The 12975-nt window shown below is 54.6% G+C and overlaps 1 protein-coding gene across 1 annotated transcript in view; it reads right to left on the bottom strand.

The window, feature by feature from the left end:
• The window catches only part of LOC144767383 (uncharacterized), a 49950-nt gene extending 39095 nt beyond the window's left edge, over positions 1–10855 (bottom strand). Inside the window, exon 1 of the mRNA XM_078650840.1 lies at positions 10747–10855. The gene's annotated coding sequence lies outside the window, so the exon portion shown is untranslated. The remainder of the gene's footprint in view (positions 1–10746) is intronic.
• Positions 10856–12975: the final 2120 nt, after the last annotated feature.

Below are 12975 nucleotides of genomic sequence, written 5' to 3'. Positions count from 1 at the left end.
TTGCCCAGCCTCAACCCTCACATTCTCTTGCGCACTCTTGGTCTGCTCAGCCTCAACCCTCATATTCTCTTGTGCACGATTGGTGTACCCAGCCTCAACCCTCACATTCTCTTGTGCATGCTTGGTCTGCCCAGCCTCTGCCCTCACATTCTCTTGTGCATGCTTGGTCTGCCAGCCTCAACCCTCACATTCTCTTGTGTTTGCATGGTATGCCCAGTGTCAACCCTCACATTCTCTTGTGCATGTTTGGTCTGCCCAGTCTCAACCCTCACATTCTCTTGTGCATGCTTGGTCTGCCAGCCTCAACCCTCACATTCTCTTGTGCATGCTTGGTGTGCTCAGACTCAACCCTCACATTCTCTTGTGCACTCTTGTCTGCCCAGCCTCAAACCTCATATTCTCTTGTGCATGCTTGATCTGTGCAGCCTCAACCCTCACATTCTCTTGTGCATGCTTGATCTGTGCAGCCTCAACCCTCACATTCTCTTGTGCATGCTTGATCTGTGCAGCCTCAACCCTCACATTCTCTTGTGCATGCTTGATCTGTGCAGCCTCAACCCTCACATTCTCTTCTGCATGCTTGGTCTGCTCAGCCTCAAGCCTCACATTCTCATGTGTATGAGTGGTCTACACAGCCTCACCTCAGAGTTGAGTTCTGTGTGATTATAAGATAAACCACGTCATCTGTAATTCTACGTGCTTGGTCCTTGGTCACGAGCACTAATTATTGAATGTGTTTTACACTAAGCGCGTAGAATTACAGATGCCGTGGTTTATCTTATAATCACAGTGAACTTTCGCCAGCACTTATTTGGTTGGAAATGACAAGATGCCGCACATGATGATGCGGAATTAATGCTTTATGTTTAGGTTCACAGCAATGACCTAATGTTTAATTTACATACTGCATGATGATTTTAATGCAATGTCTCACAATGTATCTCCCAACATTGACTAAACAAGTCTGTTTTCCCAGCTCCGAGGACGTTCAAACACCTTGAATCTGTTGTCACTGTCTATTACGCAGAGGTGTGTCACATGATATTGTATAAACACTGTGATTTGCATTGCACTCCTACTCGTGAACAAGGAGGTTGCCTCCGAAACGCGCCGAGTGGCTTGGCTTAAAATAAAAACACGCTGAAAAGGAATACTTGTGGCCCTGGCATCGTTTGTGGGAAACCGGCAAAATGATTGCTGTTGAGATTTGGGGTTCGCGACCCCGCCAAGGCCCGCCACTGAAAGCGGCTCGGGTTTAGCTGTAGGTTTACACATATATAGAAGTTGAGATGGACAAGGCGAGGGAAGAGAAATAAAGAGAAAGTTATTCGATTTTCACAAATGCGATGGCGAAAATCCTGAGATCGGTGCTTTGAATTTCGCTGCTGGAGCAGAAATGCCTATGGTGAAAGGGGATTTATTTGTAATTACAAATATTCAGCAACTAAAGCTACACTTTCAAGTGCTTTATGTATAAGTCTTTTTATTGTAATGTTATGCACTAGTCCACTAAACCTAGAACACATAACCCATACCAGGATTTCCTGCAATGGGAGTAACAAGCTGACTGGACAGCCACATAAAACCTTTTTGCAAGAAAAAATATAGACTCAAACGCAAAACGAAATACCTTTATCTATGTGTGTTCAAGCTTCTTTTGATAGTTCTTGGCTGGTGGACTCCAGCCAGCTTGGGCTTTTAGATGCTTTTGCCGACCCTGGGTTCTGAAGGTTTAACATGATTAAATATTTTTGGGGTATCACACGGACTTCAATGACCCTAAAAGTGGTAATAAATTCAAATGTATTCCAAATAGGGAGCCCCAAATATGTGTTGCCTGGGCCCCACAAATTATTAGCATATCAACGATCTAGAAGTCAGCTTCATATGCTAGTTATGAATAAAACAACCACCCAACTTTAGGGAACAAAGTCCGGATATCAAAGGGTTCAAGGTACAGAACTGTGGACAAAGGTGCCTAATAAAGACATGTATTCTGAGAGAAGAAACGAATATTGTTCTGTAAAAATATGCTTTTGTTTCCTCCTAGCATACCTCTTAATCCATTGCAGAGGCAACCTCCCACTGAATACAAACATCAAAGAACAGGGGGGGGCGGAGCTAGCCGGCGTCGATGGCGGACGTGTGAGCCTTCGGCTCCTCGCATAGCCCCGGAATAATCCTAAAAACCTATCCTTAATTGGGCCCCATATGCCATAGCGGGCTCTCGTACACCCGCTGGCCCCCCCAAGTTCTGTCTGGGAACCCACTTGGGACGTTTGCTGGCGAGCTTCTCCGAGTTCTCTGGAGAGCGACCCCACGCTACACGGCCGAGGAGGACCGGGCCTGAAGCCGCGCAATTTCCTGGTGAGGTGGCTGGGTGACGTCGCCGTACGTGCGGCTTCAGCGCTGGGAGTGGTCGGGCTGCGCTCTGACCGGACTGCCGTTTGGATCTGCGCCTGGCTGGGACGACCTCTCCTTCATCGGCAGCGATTGCCCCGCGCTGGAGCGGATTGGGGGCCCAGCGGCAGGAAGGACGCTGAACTCCTGCATAACGAGGTGCAGCAGTCGTCACGGAGGTACGACTGCCGGTCGGGGCCCTCGCTGTGGTGGACTACTATCCCGCCATCCGCCGTCCACAGTGGTGAGGGGCCGTCCGATCCTGGTGTTGTGTACCTGTCTGCGCCCTGGACCTTACAGGTGAGGGCGCTGCCGAAGTGCTGGAAAGAGACTCGTCCATCATAGCGGGCGCCATCTTGGCTGCCTCGGGCCCCCGGACCGGGCTTGATACCTGGTGGCAGTAAGTAGCTCGCCTAAGAGACCCTTGAATTGCTCACACGGCCTGCCGCTGGCGAGACGCTCCCCTTGTTCTGGGCACCTCCGCAACAGGGAGAACGATGGGGAAGAACGACGCTACCCAGGGGAAGCTTTCCTTTGAACGGCGCCGACCGAAAAGGCCGGAAGCGACGGCACCGGAGTCATCGCCCAAGGGGGCCACAGCAGCGGCCCCGGCATCCACGGAGCTCCGAGACATGCTAGCTGCAATGGAAAAGGGCATCCAGGATAGCATTGCGTCTGTGGGCTCTAAGATAGACGCTTTAACATACCGAATGGACCGCATGGCGGAGCGCGTGGACAAACACGCGGAGCGCCTAGACATGGCGGAACGTCGCCTCACCGAAGCGGAGGAAGCCCAGACGGAGTGGGACAAAGACAGAAAGCAGTTTGATAGACTTTTACAGGTTATTCGTGACAAAACGGAGGATTTGGAAGCGCGCTCGCGCAGGTCCAACCTCCGCATCACAGGCGTGGCGGAAACTACGCAGACGGGGAAGATGGAACTTTACGTAGAGAAACTGCTGAAGCTACTACTTGGAGAAGAGGCTTTTTCCCCCATGTTCATAGTGGAACGGGCGCATCGCACGTTGGGCCCACAACCGCAGCCAGGCGCGCCTCCTCGCCCCATTATCGCGAAACTCCTTAATTACCGCGACAGAGACACGGCTTTGCGCATGGCGAGGGAGAAAGGCAGGTTACAGCATGAGGGTATGGACATCTCCCTCTACCCAGACTTCACGGCCAGAGTGCAGGAAGAGAGGCGACAGTTTGCGCCATACAAAAAACAACTCCGTATTCTGGGCCTAGACTATGCGATGCTCTACCCTGCCAAGCTCCGCATCAACACAGGTGGGCGGTCGTATTTCTTTACAGACCCTAAAGAACTTCAAAAATCCCTGAAGACCTGGAAGCGGGAGCGGAAGGAAGCTAGGCATGGACAGGAGAACGATGCCGGCTCGACATCGAATCTGGAAGAACAGGACTAGTGGGTCTTACAGAGCGGTTTGGAACTCTTCAATGAGTGAGGGACTCTTTCAACTGGCACCACTGAAGCAACATGAGTGAGGAGGCTAGTAAGGTCTGCATGAACACTGCTGATAATGATTGGTGAGACGATGGACATGCTGCTTGGACATATGCCTCACATATTACTGGTGAGGAGGTCGTGGTCGCTGGGGAGGGGAAGGCTGGAACACTGCTGCATCGTTGGGCGGGCTGGTGGGGGTGTGGGAGGGCTGGTATACTTGCTACTCGAAGGGCACCGACCTACAGGTGGGGCTGGAAGGGGACGCTGATCAGATCGTTTACTTGGTATAGTTTGCGGTGTTGTACTATTTTGGCGCGCTCTGCCCCGGTGCTTTTGGTTGTGCGACTCTCTAAAGGGTTGGTTTCGAACTGGTGACTACACTACTACCGGAGGGTTGATGGGGGGGGGACTTCTGGGACCTGTCTGACCTGGTTGGGGGTGGTCGGCTGTGGGAGGGCGGGAATTCGAGGGGGTGAGTCGGGGATCTGGACAGTTGGGGGGGTTGTTGTACTGGGTTGTTTGGGGGGTCTGAATGTATTGAGTGTGACCTGTTATGTGGTGCTGTACCTGTTTGGAAAAGCCGGCTGGCAATTATGTGGTCAGGAGTACTGCTGTGCCTTGTCTTGCTAACCCTGGCTGCTTACACACACATGAGCCCTTGCAATGTCTAACGCAGCACCAAATCTACCAATAACTGCCCCAAATAAGTTGAAGCTGATGACCTGGAAGTGCGGGGTTTGAACGACTTTCGCAAACTAAGGAAGGTCCTTAGCTATCTCCACAGACATCACGTTGACCTGGCCCTGTTGCAGGAAACGCACTTACCATGCACTAGCAGGATGTTACAATATAGGGGCCTGGCGGGGAACACAGTTGCTGCGGGATTCACGACACTCGCCCGAGGGGTGCTAATCTGGGCCAATCCCGCTTCACATCTGAAGTTGATCCCGGTGCTCGCTGACTCGGAGGGCAGATACGTACTGGCAAGGTGTGTAGGTAGGGGTCTTGACCTCCTGGTTGTAAACGTTTATGGCCCCAATTATGATCACCCTGAATTCTATGCGACCCTGTCTGCCCTTAGCAGGTCACATGCTCAGCCTTGGATGTTGTGGGGAGGGGACTTTAACTTCGTGTTCGACCCATCCATGGACCGTTCTGCGGGCCCAGTTCGGCGCCCGGTAGCTTCGGCCTCACATATGAAGGCTGAGATGACTAAATTGGACTTGGTGGATGTTTGGAGGGCCAGGCACCCCACGGAGGGTGGCTACACGCACTATTCGGCCTACCACAATGTGCACACTAGGATAGATTACTGGTTAGCATCCCCCCTGGTACTGAGTAGCGTCAGCGCATGCGAGGTTCTCCCGCGCACACTCTCGGACCACTCCCCCATCCTCCTGCACCTCTCAACCGCCAGGAAAGGGATCCCAGCATTCACTTGGAGGTTCCCCCCTTTCGTGTTGCTGGATGACGCCTTCCGGGGGGAGCTCACGGATGACATAGAAAGATACTTTGCAACTAACATAGGCTCAGTAGATGACTTCTATACAATTTGGGAGGCTTTTAAGGTGTACATCAGGGGAGTAGCTATGTCAAAGCACTCCAGCGTGTTACGTTCCATCAGGCTGGACCTCGCCGCAACGGAAACTAGAATAGCGGAGCTGGAGGCTAGGCAGCGGTCGGCGCGGAGCAACTCCGAAGGCCCGGCGCTCACCCAGCTATTGTCCGAGTTTCAGGCTCTGGCGGACAGAGAGATTCTGTATATGGGCAAGTATGCCACTGCCAGAGCGTATGGTGAGGGGGATAGGCCTGGCGCATTACTAGCGCGCATGGTCCGAAACTCTCGACGGCCCCTGGTTGTTGAGGAGCTGTTGAGGGCGACACGGTCTCGGACGAGGAACAGATACTAGGGACCTTTAGAAGATATTACGCAGAGCTATATCAGTCCAAGACGCAGGGTGTGGAGGATGAAATGGAAGAATATCTAGACCACATTGCAATGCCGTACCTCAAGAGCTCGGATAGGGAATTCTTGATGGCCCCCTTTCACCAGGACGAAATATTGGAGGCTCTAGCGAGCATGAGATCGGGTAGTGCTCTGGGCTCGGACGGACTCACGGTCGGCTTCTATAAAGCCTTCAAAGATTTACTACTCCCGCACTTGGTCGCCCTCTTTGACGCCATCTGTGAGAATGGCGAAATGCCGCCCACCATGCATGAAGCTTTACTCATCACAATACCTAAGCCAGGGAAACCACCGAACCTTTGCGGATCATACAGGCCGCTCAGCCTGCTGAACGTAGATGCGAAGATCTATGCCAAGGTCCTGGCAAATCGGTTGGCTTTACTGGTCCTAGAGCTTGTTGCCCCGGAGCAGTCCGGGTTTGTCCCGTGCAGAAATTTAACTTACAACATACGCACGGTACTGGGCACAATGCAACATATCAAGCAGGAGAACAGCGCGCTGGCAATCTTCCTTGATATGGAAAAGGCGTTCGACTCTGTTGAATGGCCCTTCATGGTGAGGGTACTACGTAAGTTGGGCCTAGGAGAACCATTCCTGCAGAGGATTGGTGCACTGTATCATCGGCCCTCTGCCAGACTGTGGCTGGGCGACAGAGTGTCGGAACCGATTTACATTGGTAGGGGCACGCGACAAGGCTGCCCTTTGTCGCCGTTGCTCTACGCATTGGTCGCGGAGCCCCTCGCATGCGCCATACAGGAATACCACAGCCTGGAGGGCATAAGTTTCCCCACCTACAAAATAGGGATATCGACATATGCAGATGATACGTTACTGTATGTCAGGAACCCGGAGTCTAATCTGGCCGCGGTTCTTCGCGAAGTGGTCCGCTTCGGCGCGCTATCGGGCTTGAGGGTGAATTGGGATAAGTCCATTGCCTTTCCTCTCACCCCATGACACAACCGTTCGCTATGGAGTACCCTCTGCAGTGGTCCTCTGACTCAGTCCGTTATTTGGGCATTCACCTGCATACGGACCCCGAGATCCTAATACGAGACAATTACGGAGTGGCATACAATAAATTGATCGACGATGTCGACGCCTGGATCAGGCTTCCGCTCTCCCTACTGGGCAGGATCGCTATAATGAAAATGATAGTGCTCCCCCGATTCCTGTTCCTTTTCCTCAACCTATCTGTGGTTTTGTCGAAGGCATTCTTTAAACAACTTACCCGAGCCATGACCCGACTGGCCTGGGGTGACAAACAACCTAGAGTCCGATGGACTATCCTGACACTCCCCTATGAGATGGGGGGTCTGGGAGCACCGGATCTAGAACACACCTACCGAGTTGCGCAGGCATCCCACCTGCATTCGTGGATTCACGGTGACGCACGGACCCCGCACCTTATCTTGGAGCGGTTGTTTGCGGAACCGCTCCCTCTACCTGCCACTGTCTGCCTGCCCACGGATCGTTCGATTGGACAGATGGACTCACTTAAAGCGACCAATCATGCCTGGAACTCCCTGAAGAGTTTCCGAGGCTGCGCCCTTCTGTACTCCCCATTGATGCCCGTGGAATGGGCTCTATGGCTGGACCCGTTAGGTGAGAAAGGAGTAGTTAAAGCTCTACAGGCCCTTGGCATAGTAAGGATGGAGGACCTGTTCTCGGATGGCAAACTGAAAACATGGGACCAACTCGCCACCACGGAGACGGGCCCCACCTTGCTACAGAAATTCCAATATCATAGACTCCGCTCTGCGTTCCGGGAGATACTGGGCCCTGACATGGAGGAACCAGAGGAGATCCCGGAACTGTCCTATATGATTAAATCTACTTCATCTACAAAGTTAGTTTCACAGGTTAACAAGTTGGGAGTAGTGCATCAGTGCCTACAACCTTCCAAGGCTAGAGAGGCCTGGCAAGTTGATTTGCAATCCCCCATAGACGACTATATGTGGCGATATTGCTGCTCCAGCACGCGCAAGATTTCCCTGAATGGCAGGCACAGGTTGGTGCACTATACCCCCGAGCGACTGCACCGCTATGGACTTCGCCCCACTGCGGAGTGCGAGCGTTTTGTCGAACATTAGTAGCGGACTTCTTCCATCTGGCGTGGCTATGCCCTGGGATACAAGCATACTGGGGGGAGGTATTTGCAGAACTTGACTTGATACTGGGAGAGACATTGCCCCGCACCCCGGCGCTGGCGCTCCTTGGTTACTCTAAGCCACTGGCCCCTTCTCTGCGCCGACTAGTAGATATGGCATTGCTGCTGGCTAGGAGGGTGGTGGCGACCTGTTGGATGCGAGGGCCCCTACCAGACAAAACGAGATGGATGCGGGACCTACAGTACTGCTGCACCCAAACAGAACTATACAGTGACCTGTTGCCACCCAGGAGTAGGCCCAAGAACTTCTGGGAGCTTTACAGGGACTACCTGCAGAGGGGGGAGGATGGTGACTCCGACACTTCTGAAGTGGTTGAGCTGCAGGACCGGGTGGGGGAGTAGGGGTTTGACCACTCGCATTACTACCCCGAGGGGAGGGGTATGGGGTGCGCTCCGAGTCGGGGGTGGGGGGGCTGTTAGGAGGTTCTTACACTGACAGGGGGGTTCCTGGGGAGGGACGTCACTTGAGGGGGAGGAGACACAGGACACAGTGCAGGTACACGTTGGGAGGCGCATGTACGGACAGGGTTGGTAGCCACACAGACACACTCTAGGGGGAGGGGTGGGAGTTTATTTGGGGCAGTTCTAATGACCTTAACTCGTTACTAGACCTTTTGGCCGCGATTGCAGTAGGGTATAGCCAGTTGACTCACTGCTCCAATATGCTGATTGGGAAATGTCACTAAGCTTGGTTCTATAGATTAACGATACATCACCACGCCGCCGGGCCCCCGGGATGCCGGCAAAAGGCTGTGTACAGACTTTCAACTTCGGTACTAGTGTGATTCTTACGTTGTATGACAAGGTGCACTGTGTATATGTGAACACTCGCTGGTGTCAATGGCTTTGCTATCAATAAAGGTCTAATAAAAAAATAAAAAAAACATCAAAGAACAAGGTCTGAGCAGGTATTCATGAAAATGAGTAACAACTCCAAACGGACCCATTCTGGACGAATGTATTACGTTACAACGCATACATTTACAACACATGCACTAACAACTCAGTATACCTGCCCCCTGTACCCCCCGATGATGGTGTGAGGTCAGTACACCTGCCCCCTTGCACCCCCTGTTGATGGTGTGAGGTCAGTACACCTGCCCTCTACACCCCCTGATGATGGTATGAGGTCAGTACACCTGCCCCCTGTACCCACTGATGATGGTATGAGGTCAGTACACCTGCCCCCTGTACCCACTGATGATGGTTTGAGGTCAGTACACCTGCCCCCTGCACCCTCTGATGATGGTGTGAGGTCAGCACACCTGCCCCCTGCACCCCCTTATGATGGTGAGAGGTCAGTACACCTGCCCCCTGTACCCCCTGATGATGGTGTGAGGTCAGTGCCCCTGCACCCCCTGATGATGGTGTGAGGTCAGTGCCCCTGCACCCCCTGATGATGGTGTGAGGTCAGTATACCTGCCCCAGCACCCCCTGATGATGGTGTGAGGTCAGTACACCTGCCCCCTGCACCCCCTGATGATGGTGTGAGGTCAGTGCCGCTGTACCCCATGATGATGGTGTGAGGTCAGCGCCCCTGCACCCCCTGATGATGGTGTGAGGTCAGTACACCTGCCCCCTGCACCCCCTGATGATGGTGTGAGGTCAGTACACCTGCCCCCTGCACCCCCTGTTGATGGTGTGAGGTCAGTGCACCTGCCCCCTGTACCCCCTGATGATGGTGTGAGGTCAGTGCCCCTGCACCCCCTGATGATGGTATGAGGTCAGTACACCTGCCCCCTGCACCCCCTGATGATGATGTGAGGTCAGTATACCTGCCCCCTGCACCCCCTGATGATGGTGTGATGTCAGTACACCTTCCCCCTGCACCCCCTGATGATGGTGTGAGGTCACTACACCTGCAGGCTGCACCCCCTGATGATGGAGTGAGGTTAGTACACCTGCCCACTGCACCCCCTGAAGATGGTGGGAGGTCAGTACACCTGCCCCTGTACCCCCTGAAGATGGTGTGAGGTCAGTGCCCCTGCACCCCCTGATGATGGTATGAGGTCAGTACATCTGCCCCCTCTTCCCCCTGATGATGGTGTGAGGTCGGTACACCTGCGGCCTGCACCCCCTGATGATGTGAGGTCGGTACACCTGCCCCCTGCACCCCCTGATGATGGTGTGAGGTCAGTACACCTGCAGGCTGCACCCCCCCTGAGGATGGTGTGAGGTCAGAACACCTGCCCCCTCCCCCTGATGATGGTGTGAGGTCAGTACACCTGCCCCCTGCACCCCCTGATGATGGTGTGAGGTCATTACACCTGCCCCTCTCCCCCCTGATGATGGTGTGAGGTCAGTACACCTGCCCCCTGCACCCCCTGATGATGGTGTGAGGACAGTACACCTGCAGGCTGCACCCCCTGATGATGGTGTGAGGTCATAACACCTGCCCACTCCCCCCTGATGATGGTGTGAGGTCAGTACACCTGCCCCCTGCACCCCCTAATGATGGTGTGAGGTCAGTACACCTGCCCCCTCTCCCCCCTGATGATGGTGTGAGGTCAGTACACCTGCCCCCTGCACCCCCTGATGATGGTATGAGGTCAGTACACCTGCAGGCTGCACCCCCTGATGGTGTGAGGTCAGTACACCTGCCCCCTGATGATGGTGTGAGGTCAGTACACCTGCCCTCTGCACCCCCTGATGATGGTGTGAGGTAGGTACACCTGCCCCCTGATAGTGTGAGGCCTGTACACCCCCAGACTGTATTCACACCTCATGGTTGTGAGAGGTCTCACTTACCCCTGATGTGTCTATGATTGAAACTGATGGTAACTGCACCCAGGCTCCTCCTCTCCACTGGACAGACAGACAGACCCTCAGGGCTCCTCCTTCCACTGGACAGACAGACAGACAGACCCTCAGGGCTCCTCCTTCCACTGGACAGAACGACAGACCCTCAGGGCTCCTCCTTCCACTGGACGGACAGACAGACCCTCAGGATTCCTTCTTCCACTGGACAGACAGACAGACAGGATTTCTCCTTCCACTGGACAGACAGACTGACAGACAGACAGACCCTCAGATGCTCTGGGCCCCGCTGCTTGTGCTGACTCTGCCGCCGCTGACCCGGAAGCAGAGATGGGTGAGAGTGAGAGAGAGAGAGGGGGGGGGGCTTATGGTATCCTGAGAGGAGGCTTCATGCCGCCTCTGCTGCTGGTGCTGACTCTGCCTCCCGTGACCCGTACACTGTTCACCTCTCAGGCCCGAAGAGAGCTCCATCGGCTCTGCTGCTTCTGTCGACTCTGCCCCGCGTGACCCGGAAGAGAAACTGTTCATGAAGTTCCCAACAGTGAAGAGAAGAGAAGAGACCCTGAGAGAGGAGAGAGGGTGAGACTAAGAGGAGGGGGGAGGCAGAGGAGATGGGGAGGGGGAGGAGGAAGGGTAAGGGGAGGGGGAGGGGGAGGGGGAGAGGGTGAGACTGAGAGGAGGGGAGGGGAGGGGGCAGAGGGAGGGGGGAGGGGGCAGAGGGAGGGGGGAGGAGGGGGAAGAGGAGGAGAGGGGGGACGGGTAGGGGGCGCAGAGGAGGAGGGGTGCAGAGGAGGGGTGCGGGGGGGGGAGAGGAGGAGGGTGCAGAGGGAGGGGGGAGGAGGCGGAAGAGGAGGAGGGGGGAGGGGGGGACGGGTGGGGGGCGCAGAGGAGGAGGGGGGCAGAGGAGGGGGGCGAGGGGGAGAGGAGAAGGGGGGCAGAGGGAGGGGGAGGAGGGGGAAGAGGAGGAGAGGAGGGAGGGGAGGGAGGGGGAGAGGGTGAGACTGAGAGGAGGGGTGGGGGCGCAGAGGAGGAGAGGGGCAGAGGAGGGGGGCGAGGGGGAGAGGAGGAGGGGGCAGAGGGAGGGGGGAGGAGGGGGAAGAGGAGGAGAGGGGGAGGGGGGAGGGGTGGGGGCGCAGAGGAGGAGGGGCGCAGAGGAGGAGGGGGGCAGAGGAGGGGGGCGAGGGGGAGAGGAGGAGGGGGGCAGAGGGAGGGGGGAGGAGGGGGCAGAGGGAGGGGGGAGGAGGGGGAAGAGGAGGAGAGGGGGGAGGGGAGGGAGGGGGAGAGGGTGAGACTGAGAGGAGGGGGCAGAGGAGGGGGGGGAGGGAGGCACAGAGGGGGCAGAGGAGGAGAGGAGGAGGGGGGGGCGGGGGGCAGAGGAGGAGGGGGGGCGGGGGGCAGAGGAGGAGGGGGGGCGAGGGGCAGAGGAGGAGGGAAGGGGGCAGAGGATGGGGGGAGGATTTAAAATGTAAAGGATGTTACATTTCTTGCTATGTCACTTCTAACCATGCAGCCACCTTGTCTGATATAGATGACACTAATAAGGGCGCTCCTTGAACTACCATCCTGAGAAGGAGACGACAGGTGGGGGGTTAAGAATGTTACACAAGTCTTGAGTTTGTACGGTATAGGTTACATAGGCTGCTGTAAAAATCGGCTGTGACCTTTTGTTCAGGGTTCTTTCATCTCTGTGATGTTTGACTGCCGTGTGCTCGGTCATTTAGGACGCTTAGGACTTGGATGCATCTGTCTGCTATTTCGAACTACGCAATTCTATGTACTTCTTTCTATACTGATCCATATAGTATCACTATTGGTCCAACAAATTATTTATTTCTGTATTGATTAGCACTTCAAGAAGGCCACTAAGACCTTGGCAATGCACTTCGACCATTTCATGTAGATAGTCTTTGTCCTACAAAATGGTTCATTATTGGTAGTGAATAGAGGGCGCGCTAGCCTTGTTCTCCTGAAGCACCACTTCAGTCAAATAAAAACGTAAGTAAAATATAATGCTGCTTTTTTTACCAAAAGGTTTTGGCCAGATGTCACATGCCTGGCAACAGTTCCAATAATATATAGAAACGGCTGTAAGCCTTAGAACCCTTGCTGTATCCAGATCTGCAGAGGGCGGTGATTGTCATAGGCAGTGGAATATTTGAAAGTCTTCTTCTGAATTATTAAATGTGAAAGGGTAGCAGCTCTTGGTTAGACCCACACTGC

This window comes from Lissotriton helveticus, chromosome 1_1 (assembly GCF_964261635.1).
Source record: "Lissotriton helveticus chromosome 1_1, aLisHel1.1, whole genome shotgun sequence".
Taxonomy (NCBI): Eukaryota; Metazoa; Chordata; class Amphibia; order Caudata; family Salamandridae; genus Lissotriton; species Lissotriton helveticus.
The sequence above is the reverse complement of the archived record's forward strand: the minus strand, read 5'-3'. Positions and strand labels throughout refer to the sequence as shown.